At 41.4% G+C, this 15,272-nt stretch overlaps 1 protein-coding gene and 1 long non-coding RNA gene across 7 annotated transcripts in view; both read left to right on the top strand.

Annotated features, from left to right (window-relative positions):
- Nucleotides 1-15,272, top strand: part of robo2 (roundabout, axon guidance receptor, homolog 2 (Drosophila)) — a 516,011-nt gene that overhangs the window by 38,586 nt on the left and 462,153 nt on the right. The gene's annotated exons all lie outside the window — the stretch shown is intronic.
- LOC143715583 (uncharacterized) lies at nucleotides 1,159-3,809 on the top strand. The gene is made up of 3 exons (XR_013195821.1): nucleotides 1,159-1,364; nucleotides 1,504-1,774; nucleotides 2,439-3,809. It is a non-coding gene; the product is annotated as an uncharacterized LOC143715583 (long non-coding RNA).

Raw genomic sequence — 15,272 nt, 5'->3', positions numbered from 1 at the left:
TTTCACTGTAATGGAGTGATCACGCCTATATTGTATATATATATATATATATATATATATATAATTTTTTTTTCTTTTTTTTTCAAATCTTTTTTTCCACCTCTCACTTGAAATTTGGCTCCTTTTGAAATTGCTTCTGCTCTCAAGCTACCATATGATATATGGTTCAGTGCGTAACGGGCCTTGTCTGTCATTGCCAGACTTCATAAAGCAGACATACTGCGAGAAACATAACCCAGAGCAGCCACAAATGACTTTACGGCCACGTTTACGAGGTACTGTTTGGGCCAGTCGTTGAAGATGTTCGCCTTCATTCCTCCACAGGGATGACCTTGTCGTTGTATGGTGTCATACTTGTCACTTCCTGGGCTCATGAAACATTATTGAAGCTTGCATCTTTTCATAGCCCTGTGCAGAGCAACCAAGCAGACTTTTGCATCATGCTGCAAGCCCCATTGACTCCTTCCCTTTCGTGTCTAATGCCAGGCTTGTCTTCAATAGGAATGCTGATGATCTCCATTTCCATATAAATGAAGAGAATGGAGTGTATGCTCACTTAAAATGAATATCTGTTGGTTGGAAAATACTTATTTTTGATGACCTTGAAAAAAACAAGATGGTTGATAGTTAATGTGCACCTTTCACATCAACACAGACAATTCTGCATCGCATTCAAGGAGAATATTATTTTTGTAATTTCGCTCTTGAGGATCTTGCTTTGCACCCCTGTGGCCATGCAGTTTTCCCACTTTCTTGTAATTTGATGGCTCATTCGTTGGAGTTGCAATTGCTTTTTGGAACCGAAATGGGGCGAGTTCCAAATGGAATTTTACTCCTGATGAAAGAGTGGCTTCCCTCTTGACCCAAAACGTGCTGGTTAAATCTAATAGGGGTTCTTCGATTAGAGCTCACGTCCTTTCCTGCAAATAAACACACAAAAGTATGATGGAGCAGGCCGTTGTTGATGCGACTCGCCCTCTGGGAGATGTTACAATTACACAAGAAAAGCGCCCATGTGACCTTTGGCCTTTGGAGTGTGCGTCTGAATGCTGCCCTGTCCTTCCCTGGAGATTCCTGAACTCCATGGGGACCATGTGGAAACGTAACCCTGCCCCCCCCCCCCCCCCCATTCAGCGCTTCTGGAGCACCCTACAGGCTAATGACTCTCTTCCTCAAGATTACAGGCGATGTAGCTGTTATTATCGTGAAATATCTGACCTTTCACTTTGATTCATGATCATAAATGAGCTTTTTGTCAGGTCAGGCGGCAAGACGGATGAAAGCGGTGACAATCAAGCAAACGGAATTTGTTTCACACTGTAATGTACCGTAAAAGATTGCATGGATCAACTCAGCGCACACAAGTAAGAATGTGGTTTGTTCATGGTGTACCTGTATTTTTTTGCCTTTCTGTTTCACAAAGCCTAAATAAACTATTAATACGAATACCTTGAAATGTTGATTTACCACTCAACTCACTGATTCTGCTTCTGATTCATACAGCACAGATCCTGTTCCCTCCCTCCTCTCAGGAAGCCGCGACTCGTTCAGGGTGACATTGGAGAGGAACTGTTTTCCCCATGCATCACTCTCTCATCAAGAGTAGCGGTGGCTGTAGATTAATGAGCCTGGGAACTGATTATGCCGGGCTGTACATCATGTCTGTCTTCCTGCTGCTCGGCCTGTCAATACCCCACCCTACCGTGTCTGCCTTTGGCCTTGTGCTAGACCAAAACCACTGGACCTCAACTGCTGATGTGCCTCATATACGGAGGTTTGTGTACTGAAGAGCTCCAGGACAGCTGGACACTAGTAACATGACAATGATGTAATTTTTATGTATACATATATACACTGAAAAGAATTATAAATGCAACACTTTTGTTTTTGCCCCCATTTTTCACGAGCTGAACTCAAAGATCTTAGACTTTTTCTATGTACACAAAAGGCCCATTTCTCTCAAATATTGTTCACAAATCTGTCTAAATCTGTGTTAGTGAGCACTTCTCCTTTACCGAGATAATCCATCCACCTCACAGGTGTGACATATCAAGAACCTGATTAGAAAGCATGATTATTGCACAGGTGTGCCTTAGGCTTGCCACAGTAAAAGGCCACTCTAAAATGTGCAGTTTTACTGTATTGGTTTGGGGGGTCCGAAAACCAGTCAATATCTGGTGTGACCACCATTTGCCTCCCACAGTGTAACACATCTCCTTTGCATAGAGTTGATCAGGTTGTTGATTGTGGTATGTGGAATGTTGCTGGATATTGGAAGGACTTGGAAGGCTTTTATCCGAAAATAAGTATAGAGCAGCAGCTAAAGTTAAATTTGTATATTTACGGACATCTGAAACAAGTATAGCTTTTAGTCAATAATTCATTGCCTGGTTTTGCACTTCGTGTTCATTTTACTACTTTTTTTTCTTGTGCTGCAGAAAAGACTCTTTCTACATGTCTCTCAGCCAGCCAGTTATAAATGGAGTGAGAAACAGGTGAAAAATGAAGAAAAGCGTCGAGCTTTGAGCCACTTCCTACACACCTGGATGTTTGCGCTTAAAAAAACACCCAAGGAAAAAAAAGTCTTCTTTTTTTTAAGATGTTTGTGATTCTGTTGTTGTCACACTTTGGTGTTTTGCTACGGTGCTGCCCTAAAGCTTGCATTTTTATCTCATTTATCAGTACCTACACAGGTCTCATGAATCTGCCAGCTTGTTTGCCATTCTGCCCAGCCGTAAGCCCCAGGGTGATCCAAGCCTCTCGTAGGCGTCAGTGAGAACAACCGATCAGTGTCTGCCTGTAGCTTTAGGAGGCGCATTGAATGCACAGCAGAATTTATGACATGTTATTAATGCGGCCTGTTTAGTCCGGACTCTGGGTTGTTCTGCTTGAAAAGGCTGAGCACGTCACCAGTCACCAGGGCACTGTTTCTGCCCGGTTTTGAAAAATTTGATACTCACATACACTGTTTATACCTACATATAGTCATATATATGTAAATATATTGCTTATTACTTTGCAACCCAATTACGGGGCACAGTGCACTGTTTAGCAATGCAGTCCTGCTAAATAACCTGAGCAAATAAAAACTAATAGCCTCAGACCGACGCATTCTATTGGCTACTTTGGAATGGGGGCAGTTGTATCGTGCGGTTGATCAGATTAAAATGCAATTGTATTGGGTGCATCTGCTCCAGCGCTCAGTCCAGCTATGCTCATGGGAGCAATGTGTCCCGAAAGTTAGAGATTAAGTTAAGTTCAATTTACCGCTCTCCTAGTTCAGTGGCCAGCTGTGGCCCCCTGAACAGAAAATTTGCTTTTTTTTACACAGACCTTGAGCAGCACTGCCATGCATAAGCCACAGCCATTGATGTACAATGGTGAGCTTTCATTTTGAAAAGCTTAAGCACTAATAATTAAATGGATTGAAACAACTAAAATGGGTCTTTTTACAGCCTGAACTGCCGTGTTGTGCTAGCTGTGTGCATTAATTGCCTCACTCTTATTTAGAGTGTGCGTGTTTGTTACATTTGCGAGTTTGTGTGTATATGTTTTGATGGATTAATCTTTCCAGCACATTAGTGAAAGTGTTTTCTGGATGCAGAGCGGGCGATACAATTTTGAGCACCACAATGGCCCTGCACCTGCTCGCTGCGGCCTTGGAAAAATCTAACAAAGCTTCATGTTTATCCTGATAGTGCTCACGAGTCGTAAAAATATAGATGTATGAAACATGAACGCAAAGGAGAGTGACAGAGGTGAAGGAAACAGACAGACAAAAAAATAATCAAATAGATAGACTCTATCTATCTATCTATCTATCTATCTATCTATCTATCTATCTATCTATCTATCTATCTATCTATCTATCTATCTATCTATCTATCTATCTATCTGTAAGCCAGATGCATTTTGGAAAAGTTCACATGGTCTGTCTTCAGTGGCGCAGTGTTGGAAAAATGGCCCTGTTGACCTTTTCATGTGTGACTGGTAAATTTAATACAAATGGAGCATCTGTATTGTGAAGCTGCAATGATCTCCGTAGGGCCAGTGAATGGGCATCTCTGTCTTAATGGCTTTCTTGTTTTCTCCGTGGCAGTACAATCAATGACTAAACAGTCCACTGAACTGAATTAGTCGGCTGCCTCTATCTGATACGTTTTAACAAGCCCCCTACACCACCCGCAACATTAATATTTTGCCCGTTTGACAGCAAAACAGCAAAATCAATGACCACTTTTTACGGCTCGCCTGCGTTTGTGCACAAAACTGCGGCCGGGCTTGCGGCACGGTTTAAAAAACATAGTAATTATTCTTTGCGCCATAGTCAATAGGGAACCTGCTCTTCTGCTCATATCGGTAAACATTATGTGATAATTGCAGGGTTTGTGGTAGTGGTGATACCTTTCTCTAACTTTTCAGTTTCTCTCTCACTCTCTCTATGCTCGTAATTGCACGTGTAAACCATTTAGCCACCAGGGATGTTGCCAACGTGTTAAGTAATAGTTCACATCACAGTTTTTATATAGATGCTGCTCATTTGATTGCACATAACATTTCCATAAACCAACAACAGTGTACAGTAGCTGCCCGTTCATAGTACTTAAAGAAACAATTTTTATGTCTCATCAGCAGGGGGAGCTTTTACCCTTGAAATAGCCTCAGATGTGTACACCATCATACCACTTTTGGCCGTCTGTCACACACACTCCTCGCCCCCATCTTTCGTTTCATTCCCTCCTCTCCTTTTCTTTTGTCTCTTGTTTCCTCATCTGTCCTTCATAATCTGTCAATTCCCTCTTTTCACTCTCCAATTATTTTTATGTGGATTTAAAAGACACTCTCACAGCCTGCTGAAGTGATTGCGATTGGAAAATGGCTTTGTATCATCCTAATGACCACAACAAGGTAATCCGGAAGCATTATTAAAAAAAAAAAAGCCCTAATGATTGTTTGTCCGAATTGGACAAGCACGTCATTCAACATGTTGTCATCACCATCATCCAAACATCTGTGCCGCTCGGCGTCCTTTCATCCTCTCCTTCACACTCCTCTATCTCCCTCACTGCTTCAGTTAGTCACTTCAAATCCCACTATCATTCATTCAGACTCTTGCCTTTCTCTCGTTCCTCTCGTTTCTTTCACTTCCTCTACTCAGTCAGTCCCCCTTCTCTCTTTCTCGGGGGTGAGAAGCTGACTCCTATAATTACCCAAGTGTCTGTGAAATGAATCATTGGGTGGGTGATTGAGCTGCATGATGGGAAACATCCATCCTGAGCCGAGCGAACGAGTGAGCTGTTCCTCCACCACACCTCTCGATCTGCTTCTCTCTTTCTCGTTCCCTCTCTTTTTCTCATTTCTCCTTCCTTCTCTGTGGCTGTTTTTACCACCGCCGCTGCCAGTACAAAACAGGGTGTGGCAAAGCGCAGGCCATTTGCTCTCGAACTTCCATTAAATTTCACTCTCGCATGTCTATAGCGGACCTTTCGCGGGGGCTCGGTTTATTTTTCCATCGGACCGGCCATCCAAATCTGTTGTCAGATGCTTGTGAGATGGCATGTAAAACATACATCTGTCACAGGGTGCTGGTTGACAAATGTTTCTGGATATCGTGTGCTTGCCTAAGCATGTGAGCTAAGCATTTCCTGCTAAGGGGCAGGAAAGCCTCTCTGACAATGACTGATCCTCGGGCTCTGGTTCTCCAGGATGGTGTTTTCATCCATAGCACGTTTTTTTGGTGTATTTAAGACTAACAGATCAATTGACACAAATGGAAATTCTTTGTAAGACTCTTGGGTGACTGGTCATGTTCACATGCTATTAGACCGTAATCCTACCCTCAATCCATTCTTATTTACTCTGTACTAAGCAAAACTACTCTGTTGTTTTTTATGTTTGTATGTTTGCATGTATGTTTTTTTATATTTTTTTTATTTTTGCCCTCTGTACTTACATTTGTCCATATATATATATATATATATATATATATATATATATATATATATATATATGTGTGTATATATATATATATATATATATATATATATATATATATATATATATGTGTGTATATATATATATATATATATATATATATATATATATATATATATATATATATATATTACACCATGGCTTCAGGTGTCATACAATTTCATTTCCTCTTACCATAGGACTGAAATGACCATTATCCTTTTTTGACTATGACTTCAGTGTTGGTTATACATTTGATCTATGGTTTTGTGCCTTACATGCAGCACATTTTGTGGGGAGATGTTGTTTTTATCAGACTTTTCAAAATCGTTGCCATAAGGATGGATACTTGAATACAATGATCAACAAACAAATAAAAATGTGAGTCATTTTAAATCGTGTGATTATGTTTTCTTATTCGTATCTTATGGTCGAATTTTATAGACCATAGTTTGTTTTTACATTGTACTGAAGTTGTATTTTTTTCAGAATTAATAGATATCAGGCCAGATTTACTAACAGCTTGCGCTGGCACAAACACTCTTTTGGCATAAAAAAAAAATAAAAAACTACTGTCAGGATTTACTAGACGTACTACTGGCACATCCGGGAACTTAACTGTCAATTCGTCCCCGCCCCTTTTTAGGGGAAAACAAACTAGACTTCCCATAGACTTCAATATAACATAACTGCACAAACTAACGTCCGTACACAGCCGACAGGCGTGAATAACTTAAAGGCACACTGTGGAGGAATTCCGTTTTTGTCAAACAGCGACCCCTTGAGTCACTGTGAAGTACTTGTATTTAACGTTACTGTCGTAAATTCCACCCACCAGAGATCTCTCTGCACTCACGGCCTGATCCCCTCCCCCTGTATACCGGTACCTGTTCAGTAGGATGGAGGCTGTAACCAGTGGAAATAAGGCGTGGCCCCTTTAAGAGCTGCGCGCGCTCTGTTGAACTGTCAGCAGTCTGTATTGTATGCTCGCCTCGAACACCCATGTATGCGGGTTATTTCTGTTTGATTCTCATTCTTATCCTATTTTTGTTTATCAAGTAATACTGTGGACGGTAGAACGTGTGACAGACAGTTACACAAGTTCGATTGGGGAATAAAGTGCAAGTTGTGAGATGCCAATTGCCTCTGTGAGTCTGTCTGGCCTCTGTAATAACTTCATCTGTGAGCTATCCCTATTTTTCCTCCTGACACAACACATTACAAAGCGTCGGACATCGAACAGGCACAGATAGCCAGCCTCCGAAGATGTCTACTAGTCCATCAACAAGAACGCCATGTCAGCATCGCTTTTGCATCCATTGCTGATTTTTAGCTCTCGCCGACGAGTGAAAGCCTGGCCGAGTGAGACTCTTGTCCGGTTCTTCACACGGTCAGTTTCTCGTTTTCTTTTCCTTGACTCTTCCGACCGCGTTTTCTTTGTCGACTCTGCCAAGATTCAATTCTGAAATGCGTGCTTTGTTGATGTATGTGACGTCGTGCCATAAAGCAAGCCGTGATTCTCGCGAGATTTGTCGGGGGCGCTCCTCTCAAACTTACAAACGCTGTTTTTTCCAGCGCCGTCCCCCCCAAGCTTTACTACCAGGATGATTCACCCTACTATGAGTTTGTTTACCACTGAAATTACTTTGAAGCTGTTATATAAAGGTACAATTCCTCCACAGTGTGCCTTTAAGAAGTCACTAATATAAAACATGTCAAGTAATTATATGTCCACCCTGCCTGCCATAGAGCGTGAAAGATACATCAACAAACTTAATTTGGTCAATTTAAAAACATGTCCCTTCATTCTCCCAGCGTCAAATTGGTGAACAACCCTACCAAGTGGGGTTATTTATAAGATATATTATAATATATATTATAAGATGTTTACTTTAAAAAACAAAGTAAAATCATTCACTGGCTTACCATGGTTACTCGATGAGGTACGACTACGAGTAAATGTCCGGGTAATACACCTCTGGCCACTGGGTGGGGTTGTTACACCAATTTGACGCTGGGAGAATGAAGGGACATGTTTTTATATTGACCAAATTAAGTTTGTTGAAGCATCTTTCCAGATGCTAATTTGCGCTACTCTAGTTTGCGTTGGTCATTATGGAAATGATCCGTTTGCGTCTGTGTTCATTAAGGGTGCTTTCAGATCTATAGTTCGGTTCGGTTCACCAATTACAAAGTACTACTACTGACCAATAACGCCCTAAATGGTCTAGCTCCTGTGTATTTAATCGACCTTCTATCGCCCTACAATCCATTGCGTTTTTTAAGATCACTAAATTCAAGGCTTCTGGTCATTCCTAGGATATCTAAGTCCACTAAAGGAGGGAGGGCGTTCTTGCATTTAGCTCTTAAACTCTGGAATAGCCTTCCTGATATTGTTCGAGGCTCAGACTCGCTGTCCCAGTTTAAAACTAGATTAAAGACGCATCTCTTTAGCCAAGCATTCACATACTTTTATACCACTGTTGAATCAGATCGAATGCATTAATATTATGAACAGGAACTATGCTAATTATTTCCATTTGCTTTTCTGCTGTTATCTCGGGACGCTAGTCCCGAGGTAAATGGCGTTCGTCAGCTCCAGTTTGTATCCAGCCTCTCACTGAGACTTCAGATCCCCCAACACCTGCGATGAAATGACTAAACGCCTGTGAAGAGATGACTCAACACCGGCGATATGTTATGCCCTAAATTAATACATGATTAATTATGTTTTAATGCACTGCACGCTACGAAGGAGCATCGCAAGTCACTTCAGGAGGAGGCATGCTTGACATTCAACAGAGACTGCACTACTGTCGGTCACAGAAGCACTGCGGATCGCAAAAGCTGCTTCCAAATCATCAGTTCTCATTCTGCTGGATCTTTCTGCTGACTTCGACACTGTGAATCATCAGATCCTTCTATCCACCCTCTCATCACTGGGCATCAAAGGAACTCCTCTCCACTGGTTTGAGTCCTATCTCACAGGTAGGTCCTTCAGGGTTGCATGGGGAGGCGAGGTATCCAAAGCACATCAACTGAAGACAGGAGTTCCTCAGGGTTCAGTTCTTGGACCGCTCCTCTTCTCCATCTACACCACATCATTGGGACCTATCATACAGGCACATGGTTTCTCTTACCATTGCTATGCTGATGACACCCAGCTCTACCTCTCATTTCAAACAGATGATCCCACAGTAGCTGCACGTATCTCAGACTGTCTGGCAGACATCTCAGCATGGATGAAGGAACATCACCTGCAGCTCAACCTGGCAAAGACTGAGCTTCTCGTCCTCCCTGCCAATCCGTCTCTTCAGCATGACTTCACTATCCAGCTAGATACATCCTCATTCACCCCATCAAGGTCGGTCAGAAATCTTGGAGTAATATTTGATGACCAGCTGACCTTCACAGACCATATTACAAAGACAGCTTGATCATGCAGGTTTGCAATGCATAACATCAGGAAGATCAGGCCTTTACTAACTGAGCATACAACAGAACTTCTCATCCAGGCCCTGGTTATTTCTAGGCTTGATTACTGCAATGCTCTTCTGGTTGGACTTCCATCATGTGCAACTAAACCTCTACAAAATCCAGAATGCTGCAGCCCGCCTTGTCTTCAACAAGCCCAAAAGGACCCATGCCACTCCTCTGTTCATCTCACTGCACTGGCTACCACTCGCTGCTCGCATCAAATTCAAAGCATTGACGCTTGCTTACAGATCGACCACAGACTCAGCTCCATCCTACTTTCACTCCCTACTACAAGTCTACATCCCTACCAAAAGCCTACGATCGGTCAAGGAGCGACGGCTTGTGGTACCATCACAGCGAGGCACTAAATCACTCTCCAGAACATTCTCATTCACGGTTCCATGCTGGTGGAATGATCTCCCCACCCTCGTCCGGAATACAGAATCCCTGACAGCATTCAAAAGACAACTGAAAACTCATCTCTTCCGTGAGTACTTAACATAAAAAAAAAAAAAAACTTTCCTTCTCTTTTAAATCTTCCCTTGTCTGGCTTTTACTACTCTGAGCAATGCCTGAACTTTGTATTTTGAGCACTTCTTGCGTTGTTCTTGCCTCTTCACGATGACTCGCTTGCTTTAGTCCTCAGTTGTAAGTCGCTTTGGATAAAAGCGTCTGCTAAATGACTAAATGTAAATGTAATGTTGCTAAATAGTGACATGCTCATCATCCATAATGCCATAATGCACAGCGCAGCTGACTACGGCAGCTGGTTTAGTCCAAAAATGCGCAGTTCTTTGGCAGTTGGGTCTGTTCGAATGTCGGATCACGTTCTCACCACAAACAAACCGCTCCAGAGTTCGTCTGAAAGCGTACCGAGACTACCTCGAGCTTGTTTGGTCTGCTTTTGGTGCCAGCCCGAGTGCTATTCCTGCTTTCACACCTGCCCAAACGAACCGCACCAAGGGGGAAAACGAACTCTAGTGCGATTCAACCGAACTAAATGAGGCAGGTGTGAAAGCACCCTAATTTGCACATCGTAAGTAGATCACGTGCAGAACTTTCCACTGACATCTGCGCTTTTTTGGAATAGTGGAATTTACCATGTTTAAATCTATGTAAATCTAGCCCATAAAGTCACAATTGTGAGAGATGAAGTTGCAATTATGAAAACTAGGGCTGGATCGACGCTCTAACGTAATCGACTACAATGTTTATGTTTATCCCTAATCCCCTGTTCACACAAAACAAAACTCTAGAGCAGATGCTAATGGCTAGTATGGCAGTGCCGCTTAATACGGTTGCGTTCATACAGCATTATGTTTTTTGCGCACCTGCACATTTTCAGGACTCACTGCCACATTATCTACATACCCGCGCTGAATGAACGGAACCACACTAGACAAATAGTTGTCTGCCATATCATATAATGTGAGAACCACTGTGAACTGTATAATCATGACGGGTTTAGTTTACTAACAGAGACAGAGAAATTATTTGCGTTCCCCACTGAAGATGGATCCGCGAAGATGGATCCGCGATGTGCGCGGCTCAAACGTACTCTGCACTTGGTTGCTAAGCATTTAAAGTTGGTTGTTTAAAATATCAACCAACAATATGGATGAACTCACGACTCGATTGGACTTGGATTTATTTAATAACACGCTGTCAATTGTGATAAACCTTTCCAATGTTAAGGACATTGATGTTTATTTTACTGTCGCTGAGTCCTGAAAATGTGCAGGCTCGTATTAAGCGGCAATGCCTTTATTTTTTTTGTGTGTGAAGCATGACAGGGGATAAGGGATGAATATAAACAGTGCACAATCAACTTAATCAATTAAGTCACAATAAGAAAGAAAGTTACAATTACCTTTTTATTCTATTTCTACTCAGACATGGAATCGAGCTTCCTGACAAAAAAATAAATCTTGATGGTGTCTGTAGAATAGAACATTTTATGCTATTGTATAGTGCCATTCAAACTTTAAAATAATAATAAAAAAACAATAAACAATTATTCATGGTTAGTTTTTCCCATCTTGCTCCTCTGTAATGTCTATCCAGAAATGTGCTCACCTGTAGTAACCTGAAGTCATAGACAAAGACTCAAAAGATTCAAAGTTGTCCCCAGTAACTGCCTATACACAGCATCCATTTCAAGTTTACGGGCGACACATTTTTCATCTAGTTTTAACACGTCTTTGTCTTTGAGGCTGCATTTCACAATCCACAGCCCCCCATCAGAGCTGATAGCGCGCTGTGTCTGTGAAGCCAAACGGTAAATTACTGTGAAGCTGGCTCTCTTAGTCAGACACTCTCAAGGCTTCCTGCTTTGATGTTGCTGCTTTTCTCCTTTTGTGGAGATGGGCAGAGGGAAGGCGCAGGGGTTTATGGGTAAAGCCTCTCTGAATCCGGAGCCTGGAGAGTTGCTTTGTGGTGGAGACCAAGATGACTGGCATGACAAAGTCAGCGGGACAGCAGACGGAGGGCTCAAAGGGACGACCATACAATGATTGTTTAATTAGCCTTTCTTTGACGCTCAACCAAAACACAACTCAGTACACTTTGTTATGATTGAACATCCATGCAGACACACACTGTCTTGCGGGCTATGTTCAGAGGAGCACACTAGCTTGCTCTTTACTAAATACTGTGCAGTATTCATTGTATACTGTGTATTGTTAGTTAAAATTAGTAAGTGAAATAAGCATTTATCCAATGTTTCTGTTGACCAAACAGTAGAGCAGTGCTAGCAACACCAAGGTCATCGGGTTTGAATCCTAGTCAATCCATGAACTGATAAAACATGTACATTAAATGTTAGTCATTTTGGATAAAAGTGCACATGCTTATTTGTTGTCACATTACCTTGTCTCATTGCAGTCAGTGGTGGCTAGTTATTATCCTGGAAATAAAATAATTTATTTAGCTTTTTTAAAATGTTTATTTTGTGTTAAAATATCTTAAAGTCACACTATGTAATTTTTTGCCACTAGAGGTCTTTTATTCAAAACAATTGCATAGCGTGATGACCCCTTAATTGGAGTTGTTGTCTTCACCTCTACAGCCGGTGCATAATACGACGTGACTCGGGCAGATATCATATTCATGGATGACCGGTAATGTATTAAAAATGTATTAACGTTACGAAAGCTGCTGGACCGAAATGAGCCGCTGGTGCGATTACTAATGAGAGACAAGCACGACACAGCTTTTGTTATGCTGCAGACGCCGCTTCCACTTCTTCCGGTCATGCGTGTGTGGGGTAATGCAGTGCTGTTTTATCATATTAGATACATTTGAGTGTGCGTACTCTGTGCGTTCGCTCAGCGGCTACTATAAGAGACACTTGTTGCACACTGCAGTGAGCTAGATCGATATTAGGCATATGGTAAATATGGTACTCGTGGTAAATCAAGAGCTGTATAACAATAAAACATAATATATTAGAGCATCTTTGGTGTTTCCATTGTTTCCATTGTTCCATCGGAAATCGAGGGTAATGCGGGTATGATGTCATTATAATGCGACGCACAGACACCGTGTCCTGGTTAAAACTGCTCTATTTCTCTAGACTTGAACATTCTTAGAAACATCTGGGATAATGTAAGTACACAAATCAACAAAATATATAACATTGCTCTAGTAGTTTGGGGATATTTTGGTTCAAAAATCTTACATAGTGTGCCTTCAACATTTAGAACATATTATGCCTCCAATGGTAATCTAATCTAGGTATTTCATGAATATAGAAACACAATATGTGTACTGTAATACTGCAGGAACAGTACCTACTTTGAACATATTGTCCTGTTTTTGGTAAAGATCTATTTTATTGCAGACATTCCACATTGATTTGAATGATATATATTTGAATGCAACTATGCATACAGAAATGACTTTAACATTTTATATGATCTATATGATCAAAATATTGATTATGGATTGTGAAAACTACAAACTCAAATGATTCTTTACATTTACAGGCTTTAAACGTAAGCTGAGCACAGTTCATTAAAGTGCAGTTACTCCTGGAAACCCTATCGTGGGATATCGCTTTTGATCACCAGACACTCCACCAGCTTGACGTCTGAAAGCCACCAGACTTTTTTTTCCCACCGACTCCGCTGAGTTTAATTCACCTCCAGCGGCTGATTTATAGCAGAATGGAGAGCCGTTCTCACCTGTCGACTGTGTGGAGAAAATTGAGAATGGAGGTGTGCTGTGACATCTGTGTTGCACGACCGTGAACTGAGTGTGAGCAGGAGCTGAGTCTTGATGGCTCTGCCTTCATGACCCTTTGAAGAGGTCTGGGTGAAATAGCCTTTAGCTTGATTTACTCTGTTGCTCTCTGGGCTTTCGCACATAAACTCTCCTTCGCACACTCGTGCACAAGCATACTAAAGCTTTCATACCAGAAGAGTTCTTTGTTGCGATGCTTGCTATTTGAACAAAGCCAAAAATGTAAATATTAAGAATTGGCGCATAATTCATCTAGCAGTATTTGTATAAATCTCGGATTTTTTATTTAAGAAGGGACTAAGGCACCCTAGCTTAGTCCCTAGCAACCACCATGAACACCATAGGTACCACATAGCAGCTGCCTAGTAACACCTATCCCTTTTTGTATTCAACCCCTTCCACCTGTGCTTTTCGCCAGAGATTGTTTTTGTTTTTCAAATGAATGCCCTAAACACTGCAAATATTATAAAACAGCATAAACACTGGCCAAAGTTGCTTTTCCACCAAATTATTCAGAGAACCTTCAAAACATGAAAAGCAGTGACAGAAGGAAATGAACTGGGCCATTTATTTTTCATAAGTGCATCATTTATGAAACTATTATTGCAAATATCGTCAGCTGTCCATTTATTATTCATTCCAGTTGTATATGAAACCAACCGTTTTATGAGTTTTATGCAGGCCAGACCCAGAGGAAAACAAACACTGTATTCCAGACCATGCTTTCGTCACCTGTTCTTGTTGGTCCCGTTGCCCTCCTCTCAGGATTGTGTTTTATTGCCTAAGAGTGGACTTTAGCCGTGGGCAAGTTGAGAGAGTGTGGAGGTATTGTAGAGAGCTTGTTGAGGGTTTATTAAATTTGGAACGGGAAGGGAAAATTCTCACCTCATAACCGGGCGCCACAGGTTATTTTTTGGAGGGGGCAGCGTTCAATCATGCCAAGATTGGGGTTGTGAGTTGGGGATGCGTGGGTTTGCTTTGTGACTCTCTGACTGTAGGCGGTAATTATGGAACGTGCCGCATGCTGTCACTGTGGGTAAGTGATGGTGGTCAGGATCGGTCAGGTCAGCAGCTCTGCAAATCTGCCTGTCAATTGAGCTAAGCTTGATTCTATAGTTGCACTTTTACTGTTTTAGCAGCATTTATGTTGATTTGAGTTGAAATGGTGAAAAGAGGGATGCGTAAATATTTCTCATTATTAATTTAACTTTTCTTTAAATCAAAACAAACTTGCCCCCAAATAACTAAATTTGCTAAATATATTAGGAATAGTTCAACTATGCTCTTGTCATTCCAAACCTATATGACTTTTGTGTTGCTTTATGTGCGATGAACCAAATTTTTTTTTATGGATTCCAACACAATCTCATGGCAATTTGTGACTCTTTCACTTTTTCCCAAATTGGTGGCTTATTAGGACAATCTAATTTGTACTGCTTACGCCCCACTGACAGTTAGCTGTAGGGGAGGGGGGGGCTTCAAATTGTTAGAATCGCATCATATGACTTAAAAAAATACTTTCGATTTTCTCATGAGATCGGGTTAATTCCTGATAAACTTACCATCTGCTGTAACTCTGA

Source organism: Siphateles boraxobius, unplaced genomic scaffold (genome assembly GCF_051911475.1).
Source record: "Siphateles boraxobius isolate OS27281-9 unplaced genomic scaffold, OSU_SipBor_1 6, whole genome shotgun sequence".
Classification (NCBI taxonomy): domain Eukaryota; kingdom Metazoa; phylum Chordata; class Actinopteri; order Cypriniformes; family Leuciscidae; genus Siphateles; species Siphateles boraxobius.
The sequence above is the reverse complement of the archived record's forward strand: the minus strand, read 5'-3'. Positions and strand labels throughout refer to the sequence as shown.